This window comes from Ursus maritimus, unplaced genomic scaffold, assembly GCF_017311325.1.
Source record: "Ursus maritimus isolate PB19 unplaced genomic scaffold, ASM1731132v1 scaffold_20, whole genome shotgun sequence".
NCBI classification, from domain to species: Eukaryota; Metazoa; Chordata; class Mammalia; order Carnivora; family Ursidae; genus Ursus; species Ursus maritimus.
This window is the reverse complement of record NW_024424453.1, coordinates 4,832,297-4,857,475: the sequence shown is the minus strand read 5'-3', so window position 1 is coordinate 4,857,475 and position 25,179 is coordinate 4,832,297. Positions and strand designations below refer to the sequence as shown.

Here is a 25,179-nt window from a genome sequence, read left to right as displayed (position 1 = left end):
TTTCAAATTGTTGTACTGTAAAGTTTTTATTGAATTTATTTAAAAGCATGATGCATTTTATTTTTAAAAAATGTAAATACATATAATATGCCACAAATTATAACCACTTAAACTTATGCTGAAAAATTTTAGGTTACTTAAAATCATGCAAAAATATTTTTTTAAAATTATTTTGAAGAATTACGGCAAAGAAGTTTAAAGGCTACTGCTATCAACAGCAACAGGGGAAAAGAGGAAAGAAATTCAAGATTCTGCTAAATTATGCAATTCTGGAAAGGAAGAAGGGCAAAGGGCAATTATTCAATCTTCTGGCACTATTTTCACATGCCAGGCAGGAGTCTGAAGTCTGAAGAAGAAGTGAAAGCTATTACCTTCCCTTCAGAGGCAAGATCCAGAAATCGAGTCCGTCACTTCTTTCTATCCACTAACCCTTAGTTCGTAGTCATAGACAGTCGCAAGGGAGGCTGGACAATGTAATTATTATTCTGATGGTCAGTTGCCCAACCAAGAAAATACAGTATAAGCCTTGTTCTCATTTTCATAAATGGTCATGCAGCTTTAGCTTGGTGTTAATGAGTTCCCTCCTTTATCCATGCTACTGTTCTTTATGGCTAGAGTACATGGTAAGAACCCCAGGAGCATTATATGACTGCTTTACATTTTTTTGCCATTAAATAAATTTTTGTTTAGGGCAATATTGACAAAGAAACATGTTGGTATAAGAGGTTCAATAAGTGAACAGATGTTACTGCTGGCAGAGGAATGATGGATAGGGGAAGCCTATTCAAATGCACATTTAAGCATTTATTCTTGTTATAATCTACATGATGAAAGGGGTCATATAAAATCAGCCTGACAGGGTGTGGCAGGGTTGGCCTCTGGGAGGGAAGATCCCTTATTGAGTTCATGTATATGCCGTCCCTGCAAAAACTATTGGTATTAGATAATTATCTAATAGACAGATAGTTTTTGTCTGTTTGATCATTGAGGACACACCCAGCAGGTTGAGGAAAAAGGATAAGTGACATCCACACAGAAAAAGTACTCCTATGTATATCGTTATTAAGAGCCTTTTTCTAACCCCATGGCCTTGCATGATGAGTTAAATGGGATATGTATTAGTTAGTGATCTGTTTGCTTTTAGTAAGATCCAAATTAACGGTAAGATAGTAAGATAGATGTTTAAGTCTCCCATAATAGTTTAAACATCAGTAGTCTGGGGTTTCTATGGTATTGGAAATCCAGGTTCATTCTAATTACTCTGTCATCTCTAGAATATCACTTGCATGCTTATGGTGTTTCATAGTCATCATTACATTCACATGTCAGGCAGAAGTCTGAAGTCTGAAGAAGGGAGAGTGAAAGCTAACTCCCTTCCCTTTAGAGGCAAGATCCAGAAGTCGAGTCCATCACTTCCTTCTTCTATCCAATAAACCCTAGCTCATACTTGTAGAAAGCTGGAAAATTCAGTTCCTCAGTTATTTCAAGGGCTTACTCATCACCTGCAGTCATGGCTACTCTATTAAACAGCATAGACATAAAAAAATTGCATCCCTGTAGAAAGTAACATTGAACAGTGCTGCCTTGCGTCAAACTACAGTTTATAGGAAGTATGAAAGCTAGAAGAACAAATTAAATGATGCCATGAGGAAACAACCAGCAAAATTCTAAATTCTGGGGCATTCTATAAGATAAATGACCCAGTTTTATCAATTAAATGATATTTTAAAAGGGTTTTAAGAGACAAATGTGATTAGTAATTTTGAATCTTGATTGGAATAACTAATTATAAAAAAGACAATTTTGAGATAAGAAAATATGAGTATATACTGTATATTACATGCTATTAAGGAAATATTGCTTATTTTTAAAGATATAACAATGGCATAGTGGTATGTTAAAAGAATATTTTTCAGTTACAAAGGCATACTAAAATGTCTGGGATTTACTTTAAAAATATTTAAGCAAAAAGCAAAATAATAGAGAGGGATAGGTGAAATGAGATTGGAAACATTTTAATAATTTCTAGTTATATGACAAGTACATGAGAATTCATAATAAGTGATACTCATAATAAAAATTAGAAAAAGAAATAAAGGTGGCAACTACTAATATGTCCAAGCTGACTATTGCTATACAGGAATAAAGCCTTGAGTTGCCAAATCTCTACATTTTTCAAAGAACTGAAAACTCCAGATTTTTTAAAAATAAAATCTCTTGATTTCATAAAACAACAACAATGTGGCCAAACAAAATACATCAGTGGGCTGGAATTTGTCCTTGGCCATCTGTTTCTTCTCTAGGAATAACTTGTTTTGTTAATGAGCTGTTTCCCCCCAAATTTAGAGTGTGTTCAAGCTTTTGAATAACTTGTAGAAACCAGTGGTTAATGATTCCATGTCTGGGGACTCAGAGATGAGTGACACATTGCTACTATGCAAATGGAGTCTGAGTCTTGTCAGGGGAAGGGCATGTAGCCAAAGACTTAGATCACAATATAAGTGTATGCAGAGAGGAACAGGCAGAGATGCAGTATTAGTCCTGCCATGGTGTTATGAGCTGAATTGTGTTCCCCCAACACACACAAATTCATATTTTGAACTTCTAACCCCCAGTACCTCAGAATGTGACTTTATTTGGAGATAGGGACTTTAAAGAGTTAATTAAGTTGAAATCGAGTCATTAAAGTGGGCTGTAATCCAATATGACTGATGTCCTTATCAGAATAGATTAGGAAGAGAGCCAGGGAAAATGGCAAAGTAGAAAGATCCTGAATTCGCATCTTCCCACAGACACATTGAGGCAGCAACGATGTGTAATGCAACTCACTCTAAAAATGACCCAAGACTGGCAGAACAGACCATCCACAGCTAAAGACATAGAGAAAGCTACATCAAGAAGGGTAGGAGAGGCAGGGATGCTGTTGCCAACCAAACCCCTGGTGTGGCAACCCACAAGTGGGAGGAATATCACAGGCACAGAGGAGAGAGGGGATCAAGTCTCACATTGGGCACCCCCAGCCCTGAGAAACTGCAATAGGAAGATGAGCTCCCAGAATGTCTGGCTTTGGAAATCAGCAGGGCTTAACTTTAGAAGAACAAGATGGCTATAACTCTGCTCTTAAAGAGCCAGTGCACTGTATCCAAGAATGGGTTTGAGACCTAGCATAGAAGCAGCAATTTGACAAAAGCTGGGGATGTACTGTATGGTGACTAATATAACAAAATAAAAATTATTAAATAAATAAAATTTTAAAAAGCAGCAATTTGAAAAACACCTGGGATATATGGGAAAGATTTATTGAATAATTTTAGGACATGTGCTAGAGGGGCAGGGATTTGCAGAAGCTTTCTCTGGGAACGGAAGGGCTAGTGGATACCAATTTTCTTGTCTTCCTTCAGCCTTTCTAATCAAACACCTGTGGGAGGCAATTCTGCCATTCTCCATTTACCCTGCTAACACCACTTGCCCCACCCCAGCTTTCTCCTTCAGACCTTCCCCACCCAACCTGCCTGCTATGGCAGGTGTCCGAAGTGCCTCCTACATTGCCACACCTAGCAAGCACTATCAGCTGGGGCTGATGTCCTCCCAGAGTGACTGCCACAGCCCGTGGAGCCCCAGTGGAGACTTGCACCTGTCCAGAGTGACTCCTGCCCATGGAGAGGGGAACTAGCCTCACCAACCCACACCCTTGCAGTAGCCATAGCTGCAATAGCCTTTCAGCCAGCAGTGTAGGGGTAGGGGTAAGACCTGGCCACGAGTGTGCACAAGTCAGTTCTAGGCAGTTATTGCTAACAGCCAGGCTAGGGGCAGCCCCACCCACCAGCGTGCCCACAGCAGTTGCAGCCCACCCACGATAGGAGGGCTCACACAGCCCACACTGGGGACACCAGGTTCTGGTGACCAGGGAGGATTGCACTAGTGGGCACCATGGGACTTCTACACAACCCACTGCTTTCAAGGAGATGTAGCTGACTTACCTGATCTATAGAAACAAACAAAGAGAAAAAATGAAGAGATAGAGGAATATGTTCCAAATGAAAGAACAAGACAAAATCCCAGAAAAAGAGCTCAATGAAATAATGCAATCTACCTGATAGAGAGTTCAAAGTAATGGTCATAAAGACACTCAACTGACTTGAGAGAAGAGTGGACAAACTCAATGAAAACTTCAACGAAGAAATAAAAAAGATTTTAAAAAAAGAACCAGTCAGAGCTGAAGGAAACAATAAGTGAGACGAAAAACACACTAGAGTGAATAATAGATTAGAGGATGCAGAAGAAAAGATCAACAATCTGGAAGACAGGGTAGTTGAAAGCAACCAATCTGAACAGCAAAAAGAAATGAAAAGAAGTAAAAAATGAGGCTAGATTAGGGTGGAACAACATCAGGCATGCTAACATTTGCATTTTAGGGGTCCCAGAAGGAGAAGACAGAGAGAAGGGGCAAAAAATTTATCCGAAGAAGTAATAGCTGAAAACTTCCTAACCTGGGGAAGGAAATAGACATCTAGGTAGTAAAGGCAATAGTTCGATCACTTATAATGCTAGTATGAAGGTTAGAAGACAGACGTAGTAAAATCAATTATATCTACCAAAATTACTGAAGAGATATATAAAATAAAAATGTAAAATATGGCATCAAATACATAAAATGTGGAGGAGGGAAAATTTAGTACACATAGAATGTGTTCAAACTCAAGCAGCTATCAACTTAATACAGACTGCTATGTACACAGAATGTTATATATGAGCCTCCTGGTAACCAAAACCCAAAAACCTATAAGACACACACATACACACACACACACACACACACACACACACACACACACACACTAAAGAGAAAGGAATCCCAGCATAATACTAAAGAAAGTCCTCAAACCTCAAGGAAAGAGAGTAAGAGAAGAAGCAACAGAGAACTACAAAAGCAATCAGAAAACAATTAACAAAATGGCAATGAGTACATACCTATCAAAAATTACCTTAAATATAAATGGACTAAGTGCTCCAATCAAAAGAAATAGGGTGAGTTGAGTGAATTAAAATACGAGACTTATCTATATGCTGCTTACAAGAGACTCACTTTAGACCTAAAGAAACAATACAGACTAAAAGTGAAGGAATAGAAAAAGATATTTCATGCAAATGGAAGCAAAACAAAACCAAAAACTGAGGTAGCAATACTCATATCAGACAAAATAGACTAAATGAAGACTGTAACAAGGAACAAAGAAGGGCACTACATAATGATAAAGAGAATGATCTAAAAAGAGTATATAATAATTGTAAATATCTGTGTACCCAGCACAGGATCACCTAAATATATAAAGCAAATACTAACAGACATATAGGGAGAAAATGAGAGTAGTAATAATAGTAGGGGACTTTAATAACCCACTTGCATCAATGGCTAGATCACCTAGACAGAAAATCAACAAGAAACGGTGGCTTTGAACAACACATTAGACCAGATGGAATTAATAAATAATACTGAACATTTCATCCAAACAGCATAATACAAATTCTTTTCAAGGCACATAGAACATTTTCCAGGATAGATCATATATTAGGCTGCAAAACAAGTCTCAACAAATTAAAGAAGTTTGAAATCATATTAAGCATCTTTTCCAACTACAATATCATGAAACCAGAAATCAATTACAAGGAAAAAAAACTGGAAAAAATACAAACACATGAAGGCTAAACAGCATGCTACTCAACAACCAGTGCATCAAAAAAACCAAAGAAATAAAAAATTACATGGAGACAAATGAAAATGGGAACACAACAGTTCAGTATCTTTGAGACATGACAAAAACAGTTTTATGAGGGAAGTTTATAGCAATACAGACCTACTTCAAGAAACAAGAAGAATCTCAAATAAGCACTCCAACCTTACACCTAAAGGATCTGGAAAAAGAATAACAAGCAAAGCCCAAAGTTGGTAGAAGGAAAGAAATAATAAAAATCAGAACAGAAATTTTAAAAATGAGACTAAAAGAAAAAAAACAATAGAAAAGATCAATGAAATTAAGAGCTTGTTCTTTAAAAAAAATAAATAAAATCGATAATCCTTTAGCCAGAGTCATCAAGAAAAAAAAAAAAGAGCAAGGACTCAAATAAATAAAATAAAAAATGAAAGAGAAGGGTCACCTGGGTAGCTCAGTTGGTTAAGCGTCTAACTCTTGGTTTCTGCTTGGGTCATGATCTCAGGGTCATGAGATCGAGCCCTGCATGGGGCTCTGCTCTTAGCACAGGGTCTGCTTGAGATTCTGTCCCTCTCTCTCCCCCTCTACCGCCCCCCTCACTTTTGCTGTCTCTAAAATAAATAAATAAAATCCTTTAAAGAATAAAAAATAAATGAAAGAGAAGAAGTTACAACTGACACCAGAGACATACAAAAGATTATGAAACTACTACAAAAAATTATATGACAATGAATTGGACAACGTAGAAGAAATTGATAAATTCTTAGAAACATACAATCTTCTGAGACTGAATCAGGATGTAATAGAACAGACTGATTATTAGTAATGAAATTGAATCAGTAATTAAAAAAAACAAAACTCCCAACAAAATAATCCAAGACCAGATGGCTCCACAAGTGAATTCTACCAAGCATCTATTTTTATTTTTATTTTTGATTTAAATTTAATTGATAAATATATAACATATTACTGATTTCAGAGGTGGGGGTGAGTGATTCATCAATCTTATATAATACCCAGTGCTCATTACATCACATGCCCTCCTTGATGTCCATGACCCAGTTACTCCATCCCCCACCACTTTCCCCTCCAGCAAACCTCAGTTTGTTTCCTAGGATTAAGAGTCTCTTACAGTCTGTCTCCCTCTCTGATTTTGTCTTGTTCTATTTTTTCCTGTCTTCCCCTATGATCCTCTGTTTTGTTTCTTAAATTCCACATATGAGTGAGATCATATGATAATTTTCTTTCTCTGATTGACTTATTTCGTTAGCATAATACCCTCTAGTTCCATTCACGTCATTACAAATGACAAGATTTCATTTTTTCACTGCTGAGTAGTATTCCACAGTATATATAGACCACATCTTCTTTATCCATTCATCTGTTGATGGAAATCTGGGCTCTTTCCATAGTTTGGCTATTGTGGGCATTGCTACTATAAACATTATGGTGCAGGTGTCCCTCCAGAGCACTACATTTGTATCTTTGGGGTAAATCCCTAGTAGTGAAATTGCTGCGTTATAAGGTAGCTCTACTTTCAACTTTTTGAGGAACCTCCACACTGTTTTCCAGAGTGGCTGTACCAGCTCGCATTCCCACCAACAGTGTAAGAGGGTTCCCCTATCTCCACATCCTCACCAACACTTGTCATTCCTGAATGGTTAATTTTGGTCATTCTGACTGGTGTGAGGTGGTATCTCATTGTGGTTTTGATTTATATTTCCCTGATGCCGATGTTGAGCACTTTTTCATGTGTCTGTTGGACATTCGGATGTCTTCTTTGGAGAAATGTCTGTTCATGTCTTCTGCCCATTTCTTGACTGGATTTTTTGTTCTTTGGGTATTTAGTTTGATAAGCTCTTTATAGATTTTGGATACTAGCCCTTTATCTGATAAGACATTCGCAAATATCTTCTCCCATTCTGTCAGTTGTCTTTTAGTTTTGTCGACTGTTTCCTTTGCTGTGCAAAAGCTTTTTATCTTGACGACATCTCAATATTTCATTTTTGCCTTTGTTTCCCTTGCCTTTGGAGATGTGTCTAGTAAGAAGTTGCTGAGGACGAGATCACAGCGGTTGCTGCCTGTGTTCTTCTCTAGGATTTGATGGATTTCTGTCTCGCATTGAGGTCTTTCATCCATTTTGAGTCTATTTTTGTGGATGGTGTAAGGAAATGGTCCAGTTCTATTCTTCTGCTTGTGGCTGTCCAATTTTTCCAACACCATTTGTTGAAGAGGCTGTCCTTTTTCCATTGGATATTCTTTCCTGCTATTCTTTCCTCCAACTAATCTTTGTTGAAGATTAGTTGACCATAGAGTTGAGGGTCCATTTCTTGGTTCTCTATTCTGTTCCATTGATCTATTTGTCTGTTTTTGTGCCATTACCTTACTGTCTTGATGATTACAGCTTTGTAATAGAGCTTGATGTCCAGGATTGTGATGCCACCAGCTTTGGTTTTCTTTTTTCTGCTAAACATTTTAAAGAAGAGTTAATTTCTATCCTTCTCAAACTACTCCAAAAAAAAAAAAAAAAAGAGGAAGGAATGCTTGTAAATTCCTTCTAGGAGCCCACTAGTACTCTGATACCAAAACCGGATAAAGACAAAAAAATATGGATCAATATCCCTGATGGACAGAGATGCAAAAATCCTCAACAAAATATTGGCAACCTGAATTCAACAATACATTAAGAGGATCATTCACCACGATCAAGCAGGATTTATTCCAGGGATGCAAGGATGGTTCAATATCCACAAATCAATCAACATGAGACACCGCATGAGTAAAATGAAGGATAAAAATCATACAATCATCTTAACAGATGCAGAAAAAGCATTTAAATAAATTCAATATCATCCATGAAAAAAAGCTCTCCACAAAGTAGGTAAGTGTACCTTGACATAATAAAGGTCATATATGACAAACCCACAGTTAACATCATACCTCATTGTGAAAAGCTGAAAGCTTTTCCTCTAAGATCAGGAACAAGACAAAGATGCCTGCTCTCACCACTTTTATTCAACATAGTACTGGAAGTCCTAGCCACAGCAATCAGACAAGAAAAAGAAATAAATCATCCACATTGGTAAGGAAAAAGTAAAACCATCACTATTAGCAGATGATATGAAAACCCTAAAGACGCCACCAAAAAACTATTAGAACTAGTTAATGAATTCAGTAAAGTGGCAGGATACAAAATCAATATACAGAAATCTGTTGCATTTCTATGCCCTAATTACAAAGTAGCAGAAAGAGAAATCAAGAAACCAACCCCCTATACAATTGCATCAGAAAGAATAACATATCTAGTAATAAATTTAAACAAGGAAGTGAAAGACCTGTACTCTGAAAACTGTAAGACAGTGATGAAAGAAATTGAAGAGGACACAAATAAATGGAAAGAGATATCATCTTGGTAGAATTAATATTGTTGGAGGAGCCTGGGTGGCTCAGTCTGTTAAGCATCCAACTCTTGATTTCAGTTCGGGCCATGATGTCAGAGTTATGACTGAGCCCTGCATCAGGCTCTGTGCTGGGTGTGGAGCCTGCTTATGATTCTCTCTCTCCCTCTCCTTTTGCCCTTCCCCCACCTCTCTAAAAAAAAAGAAAAAAACCCAAATTCAAATGGATTAAAGCCCTAAATGTAAGACCTGAGACCATAAAACTAAATGAGAACATAGGCAGTAAAGACTTGGACATTGGTGTTCATAATATTTTTCTGGATATGTCTCCTCAGGCAAGGGAAACAAAAGCAAAAATAAACAGTTGGGACTACATCAGACTAAAGAGCTTTTGCACAATGAAGGAAACGATCAAAAAAAGGAAAAGGCAACCTACTGAATGGGAGAAGATATCTGATAAGGGGTTAATATACAAAATATATAAAGAACTCATAAAATCCAACACAGACCAAAAACCCCCCACAAATAATCCAATTAGAAAATGGGCAGAGGGTGCTCACTTTGGCAGCACATATGCTAAAATTAGAACAATAGAGAGAAGATTAGCATGCCCCTGTGCAAGGATAACATGCAAATTCATGAAGCATTCCATATTTTATAAAACGTGGGCAATAAAAAGTGTTACCAAAAAAAAAAAAGAAAATGATCAGAAGACCTGAATAGACATTTTTCCAAAGATATACAGATAGCCAACAGATACATGGAAAGATGTTCAACATCACTAATCATCAGGGAAATGCAAATCAAAACCATAATAAGGTATCACCTTACACCTGTCAGAGTCACTAGTATCAAAACCGACAAGAAATAACAAGCATTGGTGAGAACGTGGAGAGAAAAGAACCCTCATGCACTATTGGTGGGAATGTAAATTGGTGCAGCCACTGTGGAAAATATTATGGTTTTTCTCAAAAAATTAAAAAGAGAAATACCATACAACCCAGTAATTCTACTGGGTATTTACCGAAGAAGACAAAAGCACTAATTCAAAAAGATATTTGCATCCCTGTATTTATTGCAGCATGATTTACCATATCCAAGATTTGGAAGCAACCTAAGCATCCATCAATAGATGTATGGATAAAGAAGAAGTGGTATATATATTATCTTAATTATCATTAAAGAAATGAAATCTTGCCATTTGCAACAACATGGATGGACCTAGAACATATTATACTAAGTGAAATAAGTCAGACAAAGACAAATTCTATATGATTGCACTCATATGTGGAATCTAAAAAAAGTAAGCAAAAAGCAAACACAGACACATAAATACAGAGAACAAACTCCTGGTTGCTGAGGGGGGTGGAGGGAGAAAGGGCAAAATAGTTAAGAGGTACAAACTTCCAGTCACAAAATAAAGAAGTCATGGGGATGGAAAGCTCATTATATAGTCAATAATATTGTAAAAATGTTGTATGTTGACATGGTAACTACACGTTTCATGGTGAGCATTTTGTAATGTGTAGAATTATCAAATCACTATGTTGAATATCTGAAAGTAATATAATTGTAATACTATATATCAATTATACTTCAATTAAAAACAAAGAAGCTGGTCGTCCAAATGACTTGTTCAAACAAACAAATTTTTTAAGAAGGTGAAGAGATCAGGATACAGACACACACACACACGACCATTTGAAGACATAGCCAGGAGAGAGCCATCTGCAAGCCAAGGAGAGAGGCCTCAGAATTAAACAAACTGTCAACTTCTTGATCGTGGGCTTCTAGTTTCTAGCCTTGTGAAAAAATAAATTTCTGTTGTTTAAACAACGGTTTTTCATATTTTGTTATGGCAGCCCTTAAAAATTATTATACACATGAGAAGATTTAATTTTGCTCAGGGAAGTCTGTGAAGGTTTCATAAAGAATTTACATAAAGCTACCTGGGGTACCTGGGTGGCTTAGTCGGTTGAGTATCGACTCTTCGTTTTGGCCCAGGTCGTGATCTCAGGGTCATGAGATCGAGCCCTGCGTCGGGCCCACGGTCAAGCATGGAGTTTGCTCTCCCACCTACCCTCCTGCCCCCTTCTCGAATATACACACACACATTCTCTCCCTCTCTAAAATAAATAAATAAAATGAATTAAAAAAAAAGAATAGATACTGCTACTCATATATTTGCAATAAAAGTCCTGATTTCCCCCTGTCATGAGGAAATTCTTAGGTTCAAGGCATATTCTCTGCATCTCTCTAGGCAAGGCCCAATGACTTTAATTGCTTTCTATATGTTTATGGCTTTTAAATCTGTCTCTCAATTCTCATGTTTTCTCTATACCTGACCACTCTCCTGGCCATTAGACATGTCCACCTAGATGTCTCATAAACTCTGAATGAAAATATCTTCCTTTTCTGCCCACCCGCCAAACACACGCCTTCTCTTGTGCTCTCATTTACTATCCACCCATTGTCAAGTGGAGACCTCTGGGACTCAGACTATTCCTTTTGCCTCCACTTGTAATTCGTCACTAGTTCTAGCTCACCCAACTTCCTGATGATCCTGTCTTCCTTTACTGTCTAGACCTGCCTCAGTACAGGCCCTTCATTTCCTCTCTTATTATTTGTTGGTCTTTTCGGTTTTTCTTCTCCAGATTTTCTCCAAAAACTGTGAATCTGATAATGTCATTTCTTTGTTTAAAATCATCTGATGGTATCTCATCACCCGTAGCCCAAAATGAAAAATCCTAGACCTGTCAGACAAGGACTTTCACACAAATAAGTGGTGATTCCACATATAAGTGCCTACTTTCCTTGGTTTCACCTTCTCACTTCTCCATGTGTACACAATATTACCACACCCAGCTACTAGCAGTTCCTCAGATAAGCCATTATTTTGCAACTCCTTTGCATATTCATGCTCTCTTTTTTCTTCCTCGTTAACCTGGGGAACTTCTGGACATTGTTAAAGACTCTGTGCAGTTATCACCCCCTTTTATGGAGCCTTTCTTACCTTTCTGCACCTTCCTAGTCACTCTGTTCTTGAAGACAGTTGATGGAGACCATCCAGTACAGGCAGCAAATAAATGTCAATAAACAGCTCTGTTTAACTTTGCTGGAAATCCATCCAAAGCACCCCTGGGAAAGGATGCTGATTCTACCAGGATGACTGGTTACAGATAAACTGGCAGCCAGTACTCTGGCTTTGCTACAAAAACCAATAGCAGAATATTCTGCTGATTCAAAATTTTTCACATGGTCTTTGAATACTTTTGATGCCTCTCCGTTCAATATAACACCTTCAGGCACATGACTAATCTACATATGTACCTGGGCCCAGATCATTGGGATACTATCATGGAAGAGTCCAGGTCCTGGTCCAGGGCCTACTGATGTTGAGCATCATCCCCAAATGCCCTGGCCTGCCCTGCCCTTCCCATCCCCGCTCCACTGGAGCAGTCACTGTCATTGATCAAGAAAATCACCTGTTCCTGAGATATCACAGCTACCTTCTTTCTGAACACAGCCCCCCAGTCTTGTTATTTGATGTGCTGTCGGATTCCTGCATAATCATTTCCTTTTTGTTCTGATAGTTTGCAAAACATTTTTAAGCATGGTAACTGTCACAACAGTGCTAAATTGTACATAAAAATATAGAAATTGAAATCAATTACAAGTCTTTATATTTCAACACACATAAACCTAAATGGGGTTAAACGATAAGGAGAAGTAGATGATTTCTGAAGGGTAACTGAATAATCTGGAAGTAGGGCTAGCTTCAAGTGAGGCGGGATCAGGCTTCTGGGCTATGTCATTAAGAGCTGACTGAGTCTGTGAGGGAGATCACTGCCCTCACTGAACTGAGGAGAACAGATCACTGTGACACCAGCTACAGACTTCGGTGGTAGACAGCTGCAGGATGCCCTAAGGTGCCTCCCTGACTGGGAGACAGTCCAGGAAGCAGTAGAGACCAGCCACTCCATCTTAGACCACGAATATAGAGGACACTGTGGTTTTCCCAGGACCTACCTTGTCTCCATTTCCTGGCTGTGACCTTGTGTAGATACACACCTCACTGGTGGACCCAGAGCTTGCCTTGGAGAGAATCTGGGAAAAGGTATGAAGCTCTGAAAAATAGTATTTACCCTGAGATCATGACCTGAGCTGAAATCAAGAGTTGAACACTTGGCCTATATATATATATATATATATATATATATATATATATATATATATATATATATATATATATATATATATATATATATATATATATATATATATGTATATATAACTGGTGAGATGTACATAAAAAAGACAGAATAATTTTAATTACTTCTTATCCTATACAGATATTTTCCCTGAATATATCTTGATTTATAATGAATCAAGCTGAAATATTGGTCCAGATCACTTAATAAGCTCTAAAAGTAAAGTTTCACATATATTAACAATGCAGAACTTGTTCTTCCAACCAGTTTTGATGCAGTCAGATCAAATGGGGAGGCAAGACTTAGCTAGTAAATGTGGGCAGTGTCTCTTCCCAGCTCACACCACCCTGGATTGTTTATTTTTTCTTTGTCATTTTAACATACATGTAATCTATCCAAATTGCTTTCCATAAATGAATTTCATAAGGAGATTATATATATGTATATATTTATATTTATTTATATACAGTTCCAAATTATATATATTTCCAATGAGGGTAGCATTTTTAATTTCTTATTCAGCAACATCTCCTTCAATTTGCACTAACATCGGATTTCTTGGCTGACTCCTTTTCTCTGCCAGAGGTGAAACCAAGTGGAAAAAACAGTCAGCATTTTCCATTTTTTGGCCCAAAATGACCAGGATCCTGCATTTTGCTCCACTCTGCATAACTAGCTACACAAATGAACGTATAAAAAATAATACTAAATTAGGTAAGAGTAGGAACATATAAAACACTGCCTTTCCTTTTATTTGATGAAGCAATCAAGCTATTCTCTAAATATTTCTCATCGTGGTAAAAAGCACCCATTATTGCGTGGGCATTGTGTTATACTTCTGGTCACATATGTACATTTAACTGCACATACAAAAGGTAATCGTTATATGGCACAATGACATGTGAAATCTATTCTTAAATGTGTTCTATTAATGTAGCCTCTGTGTTGTATGCAAGCTAAATTTCATGTTTAAAGTACTTCTTGTTTTAACACTGACGAGTATATATTTTTTCCAGTTTAGGAAGGGGTTTCAGAATAGAAATATTTAAATAATGGTCAAATTTTACCATAGGTCAATTCTGATCTAGTATGCAGGGTCCAGTTACAATGGAAGCTGTACTTTGGCTCTCTTATTAAGGTCAGCAAAGATAGAATTCTATACATCTTAATCATATCTCCTATGACTAATTCAGTCCATAGGTTTATGCCTATGAATATTTTACATGTAGCTTCCAGTAATAGTGTTCATTCTATCAATCAATATCAAATTAACCTCAAGATTACTGAAAATCTGGAATAAAATATAAAATATTGAATCATTCATTTTTAATAGCATAGGTTATAAATGTGTATTGCTCTGGAGAAATGACTCTTGATTTTTAATGTAAAATTTATGAGATAGTTTGGAACCGTGGAGAAAGTTCTGCCTTCTTCCCTCCATGTTGGAGGGTCTGCTCAGTGGAAATAACTAGCTGCCATCATGCATAGGACGTTGGTCCACCTGTGTCTTGTATTCCTGAAGTTGCCCAGTGCCAATTCAACTTGAGGAAATTCTATTTAATGTAATATTGTCTAGCACTTCAATTTAATAAACATTTAATGAACAAAGTAAATGCAAGTTTGTATTAATAAGGTATCCTTTAGTTGCAAGGAAAGACAGTTCTAATTCAGGTTTGTTTACGTGAAAGGTAAGGGTGCAGAGAAGTCCCATAGAGCCTATGCTAACAGGACAGGCTGGCCTCACTGGAACGAGCAAGCTGCCAGACATCTTCCTTCCCCTTCCCTGACTTACACACCCTTTTCCTTTCTGTCTTCTGTTTCCTTTATTTTATTTTATTTTTTCCTTCCACTGCATGGCATTTTGCCCCTGCCATATTTCTGCTTCATTCTGCCTTCTGTCAGCCTCCTGTCTGCTCTCGGACCACCTTATAAATGACCCACAGGAGCTACCCCAACTAATAGTTTCAGGCTCTGTGTCTACCTGACCTTCCAACTAGAGTTGGTGTGTGAGTTTGTGTGTGTTTCCAAATTCAGAAGGCGAGAATCTGATTGGCATAGCCTAAGTCAAGTATCCACTTTGCTCCTGTTCGCTGTTGCCACAAGAAGAGTTCGGAAGGTCGTGTGTGGTTAGTGATGCCCCTTTTATACTTTTATACCACACAGGTAAATTATCTAAGAAGACATGGGAGTGAGGAGGATGAGTGAAATAGTAATTCTGGTCCCTGGGTTTTAGTCTTACGGAAAAGGCCAATACATAGAACAGTTTAGCACAAGACACATTGTTAAAAGAGGTTCAAAAAGCTCCTGGAGTATAGAGGAGGGTCTAGGAAAACTTCTATGGTTGGTGAGCACTCGGTATATCAGGAGTACCTTGAACAACGATTGAGAGGAGTGTGGAATGAAGCGCAAGTCGATGTGGGGCTATGGAGGCAAGCATGACTTGAGAGGCAGCTGGTGTTTATCTTCTACAACAGGAAATCATTAAAGATTTTTGATCAGGAGAGTCACATGATCCAATCTGCGCTTCGAGAAAAATGTTTTAGAACATGGTAAGTAGTGTAGGGCCTGGAACTCCTGTCCTCCAGGAGCTAGGCAGATCCATGAATCTGCATGAGGTATGCTAATGGTCTGAATTAGGAGAAAAGCCATGGAAAAGAGTGCTCACGAATAAACACTATATTGAACAAGATGATGTAAATTTCCTGCAGAATGCGTAAGTAATAACTGGAGTTTGGAGTGATGGCAAGATGTTAAATATTCCTAGTAAAATCTGGCGTGATTTTTATATGTTAATTTTTCCTCCATTATAGTTTTTTTATTGAAGTATAAATAACATACAGTACTATATTAGTTTCAGCTATACAGCATAATGATTCAACAATTCTGTACATTACTCAGCACTCGCCACAATACGTGTAGTCACCATCTGTCACCAATGTTATTACAATCTAATTGATTATATTTCCTATGCTGTACTTTTCATCTCTGTGATTATTTTGTATGGAAGTTTGTACTTCTTAATCCCTTTCACCTATTTCACCCATTCCCTCACCCACCTCCGGTCTGGCAGCCATCAGTTCTCTATAGTTAAGAGTCTGTTTCTTGGTTTCTTCTATGTTGTTGTTCATTTGTTTCTTAAATTCCACATATGAGTGAATCATACATTTGTCTTTCTCTGTCTGACTTATTTCATTTAGCATTATAGTTTTTAGTTCCACCCATGTTGTAAATGGTAAGATTTCTTTTCTTTTTCATGGCTGAGTAGCATTCTGTCGTATATATATCTACCACATCTTCTTCATTTATCTACTGATGGACACTGGGTTGCATATCTTGACTATTGTAAATCATGCTGCAACAAACATAAGGATGCATGTATCTTTTTGCATTAGTGTTTTCGTTTTCTTTGGATAAATACCCAGTAGTGGAATTACTGGATCATATGGTAGTTCTATTTTTAATTTCTTGAGGAACCTCCATGCTGTTTTCCACAGTGGCTGCACCAGTTTGCATTCCCACCAACAGTGCACGAGGGTTCCTTTTCCTCCACAGCCTGCAATACTTGTTATTTCTTGTCACTTTGATACTAGCCGCTCTGAGAGGTGTAAGGTGATACCTCATTATGGTTTTGATTTGCATTTCTCTGATAATTCGTGATGTTGAACTTCTTTTCATGAATCTGTTGGCCATCTGTACATCTTTGGAAAAATGTCTGTGCAGGTCCTCTGCCCATTTTTCAATCAGATTATTTGTGGGGTTTTTGGTGTGTGTTCAGTTTTATGATTTCTTTATATATTTTTAATATTAACCCCTTATCACATATACCATTTGCAAATATCTTCTCCCATTCAGTAGGTTGCCTTTTCATTTTGTTGATGCTTTTTTTCTCTGTGCAAAAGCTTTTTATTTTGGTGTAATCCCAACTGTTTATTTTTGCTTTTGTTTCCCTTGCCTGAGGAGGCATACCTAGAAAAATGTTTCTACAGCAGATATCAGAGACAGTTCTGTCTATGTTTTCTTCTAGGAATTTTATGGTTTCAGGTCTCATGTTTAGGTCTTTAATCCATTTTGAGTTTATTTTTGTGTATGGTGTAATGAAGTGGTCCAGTTTGTTTGTTTGTTTCTTTCTTTCTTTCTTTCTCGCTCCCTCCCTCCCTCTCTCCCTTTCTTTCTTTCTTTTTCTTTCTTTTCTTTTCTTTTTCTTTTTTCTTTTCTTTTTTTTTTTTTTTTTTTGCATGTAGCCATCCAATTTTTCCAGTTGTGAAGGCAGGCCGGGTTTGGGGACCATGTTTAGGGAGGGGGTCAGTCCCATGGGACCAGCCAAGAGGGTCCTTGGCTTCTCGCAGGATGGAAATCAAACATGAGCCAGAAGAAAGTGAAAGCAGAGTTTACTGAAGATAGAGAGAGAGCAGATAGAGATGGACCCTCTGCGAGACTCAGAGAGGAAAGGAACATGAGTCCCATCTTTGTTTGGGTCTGGGGGTTTTTATTGAAGATGGTGGTCTGGTGCACATATCCTCTCAGACCTCAGGAATCAGTTAGAACGAAGATGAGGGCCCAGTGTTATTCCTCGGAGCCAGGGAGACTTGGCATCAAGATGTCTAATGCCCGTGGTCTGGAATATGCACATGATAGCTTCTTCCAGTCATTCTCACCTGGTCCTTCCTCACATGTTATCTATTCTAGAGAAATCATTAACTCCTTGTCCCTTGCAGGGAAGACATATGCTATTTGTATTACAAGGCAATGTGTAGAGTGCGTAGGGGTGCAGACCCTAGCAAGAATAGAAGCCAGAAAAGAAGCAAAGGAAAAAGAACCAGCATGTTTTCTCATGGGGTCACTTCAGTTTCCCTGTCTCACCAGCAGCATTTGTTGAAGAGCCCATCTTTTCCCCATTATATAGAAAGCTTTCTGTCAGCACCAGAGGCCTGCTGGCCCACAGGCCAGCGGTGAGGATGGAGTCCTCTGCTTGGTCCGAGCCTGATGTGCTGAGGTGCCACGGCTGGTGTCTCAGTGGGGGACAAGGAGCAGCACAGTTAGTGATAGTGTTGATGTGAGGAGAAGAGGCATTGTGCAACCACCCAAAGTGACAGACCAATCTTAAATCCTGGATTAAAATGCTGATGAGGAAAGAGATCCCATAGGTTATAGGATAGAGAGCTCCGTAGAACGGGCAGGTCCCTGTTCTCTGGAAGGTAGTAAAGACAGAGAAATCAGCTCAGCGGATGCTGGGGAGAGATTAGGATATGGAGAAAGCCGGGATTACAAATCTGAATGGCATCTTGTACAAATGTTATCTCCTAGGATGTTTCGTCTGTGCCATCAGTGAAAATCCTCAGCCATGTAATATGTTCTTAGTGAACACTTAACAAATGCAAAACACAGTACAGGCACCAAGGGGCCTACAAAGCCAGTGGGGCAGAAAGGACTAACATTGTTGAGGAGGCTTTGCAATGCCACTTAATTAATTAAATTTAATCTAACTTAATTTAATTTTTACCTCTAGACCCATAAAAGTTTTACTGCAGTCATAGAACTTTTTCTCTATCTTCTTGCTTACTTTGTGCCATTCTCTAGGGTTCATTACTTTTTGCCAAACACACAAGGGTCAGAGGGAACGACTTCCCTCCAGAAGTCAATACTCAAGATGAGAAAACTTGCCTTGTCCCCACATCCTCTGAATTTGCCGCAGCCCAGGCTTCTGACTCACCCTTCATACCCTCAGTGCCTCTTCATCCTGTCAGCTCTGGGCTCTGCGGCTCACCCCGAGCTGCTCCTGTTTCTCCTCAGGCAGCTGCTTCCTCCAACCAGAGCACACAATGTATTTCCAGAGCTTCGCCTTCTGAAACCTCCCCTTCCAATGCGTGGGTCTCGCTCTTTCTCAAAAAGACAATAGTTTTTAAGAATACAAAAAACCCTGTCACCTACTTCCCCTCCAATTTTAGTATATGTGCCGCTGATTGAGCACCTGTCACCTACTCTCAAACATAGACCTTTGGAAAACAAAGTGCAGAGAAGATAACATATCGCACTATTTACTCTTGTAGACCTCACTGCTTTGAGTCTCTTTATTTGTTTATGCAAATAAGAAAACGTTTGCATTAATTCTTCTCTGTAATAATTGGTTTCCAGTTTACAAAGTAGAAAGTCGTTTGGAATTACAGACAGGTAAAACACGTATACAGAAGGATAGGGAATGGAAGGACGAAAATCTTTTAAATTCAAAAATGGTAGGGCGCCTGGCTGAATCAGTTGGAGGAGGGTGGTGACTCTTGATCTCGGGGTCGTGAGTTTGAGCCCCACATTTAAAGTAGAACTACTTTAAAATAAATCAATAAAATTTTTATAATGTTCACTTTTTAAAAAATTTAAAAATAGTTGTAGAGTAATTGAGGGTAAGTTTTTGCTGTTTCCAAGCTTTGATCTAATGTTATTATTTGGCTTTACAAATAAATGTGTTTTTTAAGTATTTTGAGTATGAAGTGCAAATAATGGATTTTTTTCCCTCTTGGGCTGGTGCATGATTCTCTCCAGCTAGTTTCCCAACTGCCTGGGTGTGAGTGAATTCCATAATAACAATCAAACAGTGTTTAACCCACATGAAGCATTATCTGTGTTCCAGCTCTTAGTTTATTCCAAACGTTGTTATCTTGAACAGGGTGCATTATGTTGCATAAGAAATTCATTATAACAGTTTAGATCGTTTTAGCAATTCATCTGTTTAATGAAAAGTATATACAATCACATACAACTATACTAGAAATATTTTCCACATATTTAGATATTTTAAATCGGATGTGTTTCTCTATCTGGAATGGGCTTCCTCCACTCATTGTCTACATAAATTCTTTATAAATTAAAAATCCACACACACCCTCCTTAAGTACATTTTTATCATAAAGATGGAAATAGTATAGGAGTATATAGAGATACTATCTTTTCTCCCTTAATGTTAAACAATTCTGTTCTGTTTGAGGTATTGATGTGCCCACTGACAAGCTAGGTTTGCAGGTTTCCCGCAGCTATGTGGGCATATGGCATAGTCTGCCAATGAGATACAAGCTAACCGGGCGTGACTGCTGGGAGAGCTGTTTTTTCCCTGAGAAAGACATAACTCATCTGGAACACATTTTTTTTCCTCTTTATCTTCTTCATGACTAGAATTTGGAGGTAATGCCTAAAGGTGCAACAACAATCTTGTGACTGTGAATAGAGGAGACACACCTGAAAGATGGTGGGACCAAACCTGGAAAGAGCCTAGAGCCTGGATTTGTGTGACCAAAATAAACTCCCGTCTTGTTGAGGTTAATGCTCCTGTTCTAGGTAGCTACATATCACATACTTCCAGCCCCCAATTCCAGACCCACCCCAGAGATACTGTGTATTTTTGAGACCCATCGATATGCATACCACATTAAAGTTTTATTCCAGTTTTTTTCCAAAAATGGGATAATACTATATGTCTTACTCTGAACCTCATTTTTTTGACTTAAGAATATGGTCTAGATATCTTTCCATGTCGGTACAAAAGGAATTATCCTTTTAAAAAATATTTTAAAGAGAAGACAGGGTGCCTGCCTGGCTCAGTCAGTACAGCATGCAACTCTTGATCTCAGGGCTATGAGTTCAAGCCTCACATTGGGTGTAGAATTTATTTAAAAATAAAATCTTGGGGTGCCTGGGTGGCTCAGGGGGTAAAGTGTCCGACTTGATTTTGGCTCAGAACATGACCTCAGGGTCATGAGATCAAGCCCCACATTGGGCTCTCTGCTGAGCATGGAGCCTGCTTAAGATTCTCTCTCTCCATCGAAAACCGGGGATGTACTGTATGGTGACTAACATAATATAATAAAAAATCATGTTAAAAAAAAAAAAGATTCTCTCTCTCTCCCTTTCCATCTGCCCCTCCCCTGCTTGTGTGCACGTGCTCTCTCTCTCCTTTTTCTCTCTCTCTCTCCAAAAAAACCCACAAAAAAAACAAAAGAAAAATAAAAAGAAACAAAACCTTAAATATATAAAATAAAGAAATTTTCTCTTTTCTTTTAAAGGTGACACTTGCTTATTCAAGCAATAAAGAAAACTTTAAGTAAAAAGCAGCAAATGTCCCTAAGTCCCACTATTTTGAAATAACCAGTATTATTATTATTGGTTTGTATTCTTATCAGCTCTCTCTGAAAATACTGGGAGTCATTCTCTTCCACTACCACCTCCATGTACATGTGTATACACATTCACACACATGCACATGCATACAAATACACAGAAATATAGACACAAATACACATACACACAAATACACACACAAACACACACAACACACAATCACAAAGACATATGCAAATATACACACCTACTCACATGGGAGAGTGAGAGAGAGAGAAACTTACAAAATCAGAAGCTATTAAAAAGTGTTCAATTTGGGTTTACTTGGGTGGCTCAGTTGGTTAAGCGTCTGCATTCAGCTCAGGTCATGATCCTGGGGGTCCTGGATTGAGCCCCACATCGGGATCCCTTCTCATCGGGAAGTCTGCTTCTTCCTCTCCCTCCCCCCTAGAGCTCTTGCTTGAGCTCTCTCTCTCCCTAATGAATAATAAAAAATCTTTTTTTAAAAAGTGTTTAATTTTAGTTGAATTAAACAGAGGAACTGGTAGAATGTCTTTGAAAGTAATGACTACAATTGTTATAGAAAACCAGAGAGAAATACCCCAAATTCAAACCAGATATCATTTTTAATACCCATAAGAGTTATAGAATTAATAACAGAAATAGTTGAGATCAAAATATGTCATATTAATATTTTCTTTTCCTAAAGAATCTGTGCATATTTAGCATTATAGGTTGTAATACTAATAAAAATTATACTTATTAGACTAACATAGACATGTGATTCCAATTTAAAATGTAGAATTGAGTAATTGGTTTAGATTTATGAATTTAAGAGAAATGTTACTGTTTATATATAGTATTAAAACATTTAGTAGGTGTTAAGTTTCACCATATTTTAAATTTTAACTAATTTAGTTCATAGGAATGATTTAATTACTTGGGAAGGTTTGTTATTTAGACAATTGAACGACTTAAAAGAAAGTCAATATATTAAATTTATAAACCCTGTTTAAAACGTTTAAAAGAGTTTAATTAACTACATTTGAGAATGTAACCAAATATTAATTGAAGGCCATTAAAAGTGACAATTCAAGTCTGCTAGACTTATAATGGAATAACGAAATTTGTAAGCTGAAGTTAAATGCTTAAGGAAGAATGAAATTAGAATCTGTAAATTAATAAATTGATTATTCAATTTTAAAACCAAAGTAACTTCTAAATTGCCTTTTCTGTGACCATAAGAAAACTCATATTTATTAAGAAGGAAAAATAAATTAAGTGAAGCATAAAGAATTGTCAACTTTGGATAAACATTTCCTCACCATTCAGATATATTGTGTCTCTTATCTTCCAAGATTAAGACAAAAGATTATGAAAACCATTAAGGATTTGTAATCATTATGCTTTTAGTGTTCTTTCAAATTATGTGTTGATTTTAGCATTGAAAATGTTGAGAGACCTTGAGAAGAAATGGTGCCGATTACATGACTCCCTGAGAGGAATCTGAAAATATTTCTCTCTTTGATTTAATCATTTGGTTTTGAGCCCAATTTACTCTTTTCCACCGTCCTAGTTTTTTAAAAAACTGGAATTTGGATGTATTTATTATGAGAAAATGAATGCATTTTTCCAAAAACTCTTTGTACATTATGGTTAATTGATTAGTTCAAGTCCGTTATTGCCAATAAGAGATATTGTTGTTAAAAAAAGAAAAGAAAAAGAAAATGTTCCTGCTATGAAAGATAACAGGATTAACTCTGGGAGATGGGGTAACCAACCATCCCAGTGTGCATGGGACTGATGGTTGTACTGGAACTCAGGACTGTCTGTGCTAAACCCAGTAACCTCGGTTACCCTAATGGAAGGCACTGGCGCATAGGTGCTAAGACTGTAGATGCTACATTTGAGTCTTGACTCTTTGATTTATTTTCTATTTATCATGAGCAAATAGTTTCTTTTCGTGCCTCTATTTTCTCATCTCTAAAATGGTGATGAAACACCTTTTCCCACTACCCAGGGAGGGAATCACAGGGTTTTGTTCTGTGTTCCCACTGTAACCTAAAGAGAAACTTTCACAATGTCCAGAGCCCCAATATCCTGCAAATGAAGGAGGAGGATATCCTTAAATTCCTTGCAGCAGGAACCCATTTAAGTGGCACCAACCTTGACTTCCAAATCAACAGTTCCTCTGCAAAAGGAAAAGTATGGCGTCTACATCATAAATCTGAAGAGAACCTGGAAGGAGTGTCTGCTGGCAGCTCATGCCATTGTTGCCATGGAAAACCCCAGTGGTGTGAGCGTCATATCCTCCAGGAACACCGGCCCTTGGGCAGTGCTGAAGTTGGCTGCTGCCAGTGGAGCCACTCCGATTGCTGGCTGCTTCATCCTGGAACCTTCACTAATCAGATCCAGGCAGCATTCTCGGTGTCTTCAGCATGTTACTGATCCCAGGGCTGCCCACCAGCCTCTGGCAGACATGTCTTACGTTAACCCGCCTGCCATCGCTCCGTGTAACCCAGACTCTCCTCTGCACTGTGTGGACACTGCCATCCCACACGACAGCACGGGGGCTCACGCAGCGGGTCGGAGGCGGTGGGTGCTGGCCTGGGGAGTTCTGCACACGTGTGGCACCATCTCCCGTGAACCCCACAGGAGGCCACGCCTGATCTCTCCTTCTACAGAGAGCCTGAAGAGACCGAAAAGGAAGAGCAGGCCACTACTGAAAAGGCCGTGACCCAGGAGGAATTTCAGGGTGAATGGCCTGCTCCAGCTCCTGAGTTCACTGCTACTCAGCCTGAATTGTGGACTTGTCCAAAGGCATGAAGGTGTCTTCTGTGCCTATTCAGCAGTTCCCTACCGAAGACTAGAGAGCCCAGCCGGCCATGGAAGACTGGTCTGCAGCTCCCACTGCTCAGGCCACTGAATGAGTAGGAACAACCACTGAGTGGTCTTAAGCTGCTCTTCCACAAAGGCAAACAAAACGGAAATAAGGTTAATGGAAAACAAGCAGTTTCAGTAAACAAGCAAACAGTCAACATCTATCCCAAAGGATTGTGAAAATTAAATGAGTTACTATATGGAAAGCATCTATAGTAATTAAGCACTAAATATACACTAACTGCTATTGCGAGCTCCCCACAGGAACATCAATTATTGGACAAGTCATGTTTGTTCTTCATTTTATTTTGTTCTCTGAAATTGTTTTAATTTCTTTGCCCTTCTCCTCTGCACTCATTGTGATAGCCTCACATCTTCCTTTCACGCCATCTAGCAAACAATGGCAGTTGCCTGCCTGATGTAAGTTTCTCTCTTCTTCCTCACTAACAGAACTCTATTTTAGTTTTGATGAAAATATATATAGCTTAAATACTTGATTTACTGGGTTGTCTTGAAGCAAGGGGTGGATGAATGACCTAGGACACAGTTCGGGCCAAGGAGATACTGGGTAAGTCTACCATGTGGGATATTTAGGAAAGCTCTCTGAAAGGGGTCTGACTAAGCTGGTGCATATCTTTTGTCTTTTTCTTCCTCATTATTTCTTTCTAGAATATAGATGCGTGGTGGAAGGAGAAGAGCTTTCTTGGTATAAGAGCTACACCCTAGAGATGCTAGAGCAGAAAGCTAGCTGGATCTTTCATAGCTCCTTTGAAGAATCAAAAAATAATGACACCATGATTTGTTTTAATGTTTCTTAAGTGTCCTGTTACACACAAGTGAAAATGCCACGGACCATTCATTTAATTTTTTAGCAAT

At 38.2% G+C, this 25,179-nt stretch overlaps 1 non-coding gene and 1 pseudogene across 1 annotated transcript; both read left to right on the top strand.

Moving 5' to 3' along the window:
* The first annotated feature begins 9,661 nt into the window (after positions 1-9,661).
* LOC121104306 lies at positions 9,662-9,767 on the top strand. Its single transcript, XR_005836604.1, has one exon. It is a non-coding gene; the product is annotated as a U6 spliceosomal RNA (small nuclear RNA).
* Positions 9,768-23,245: 13,478 nt separating this feature from the next.
* Positions 23,246-24,771, top strand: LOC121099742 (annotated as a pseudogene).
* Positions 24,772-25,179: the final 408 nt, after the last annotated feature.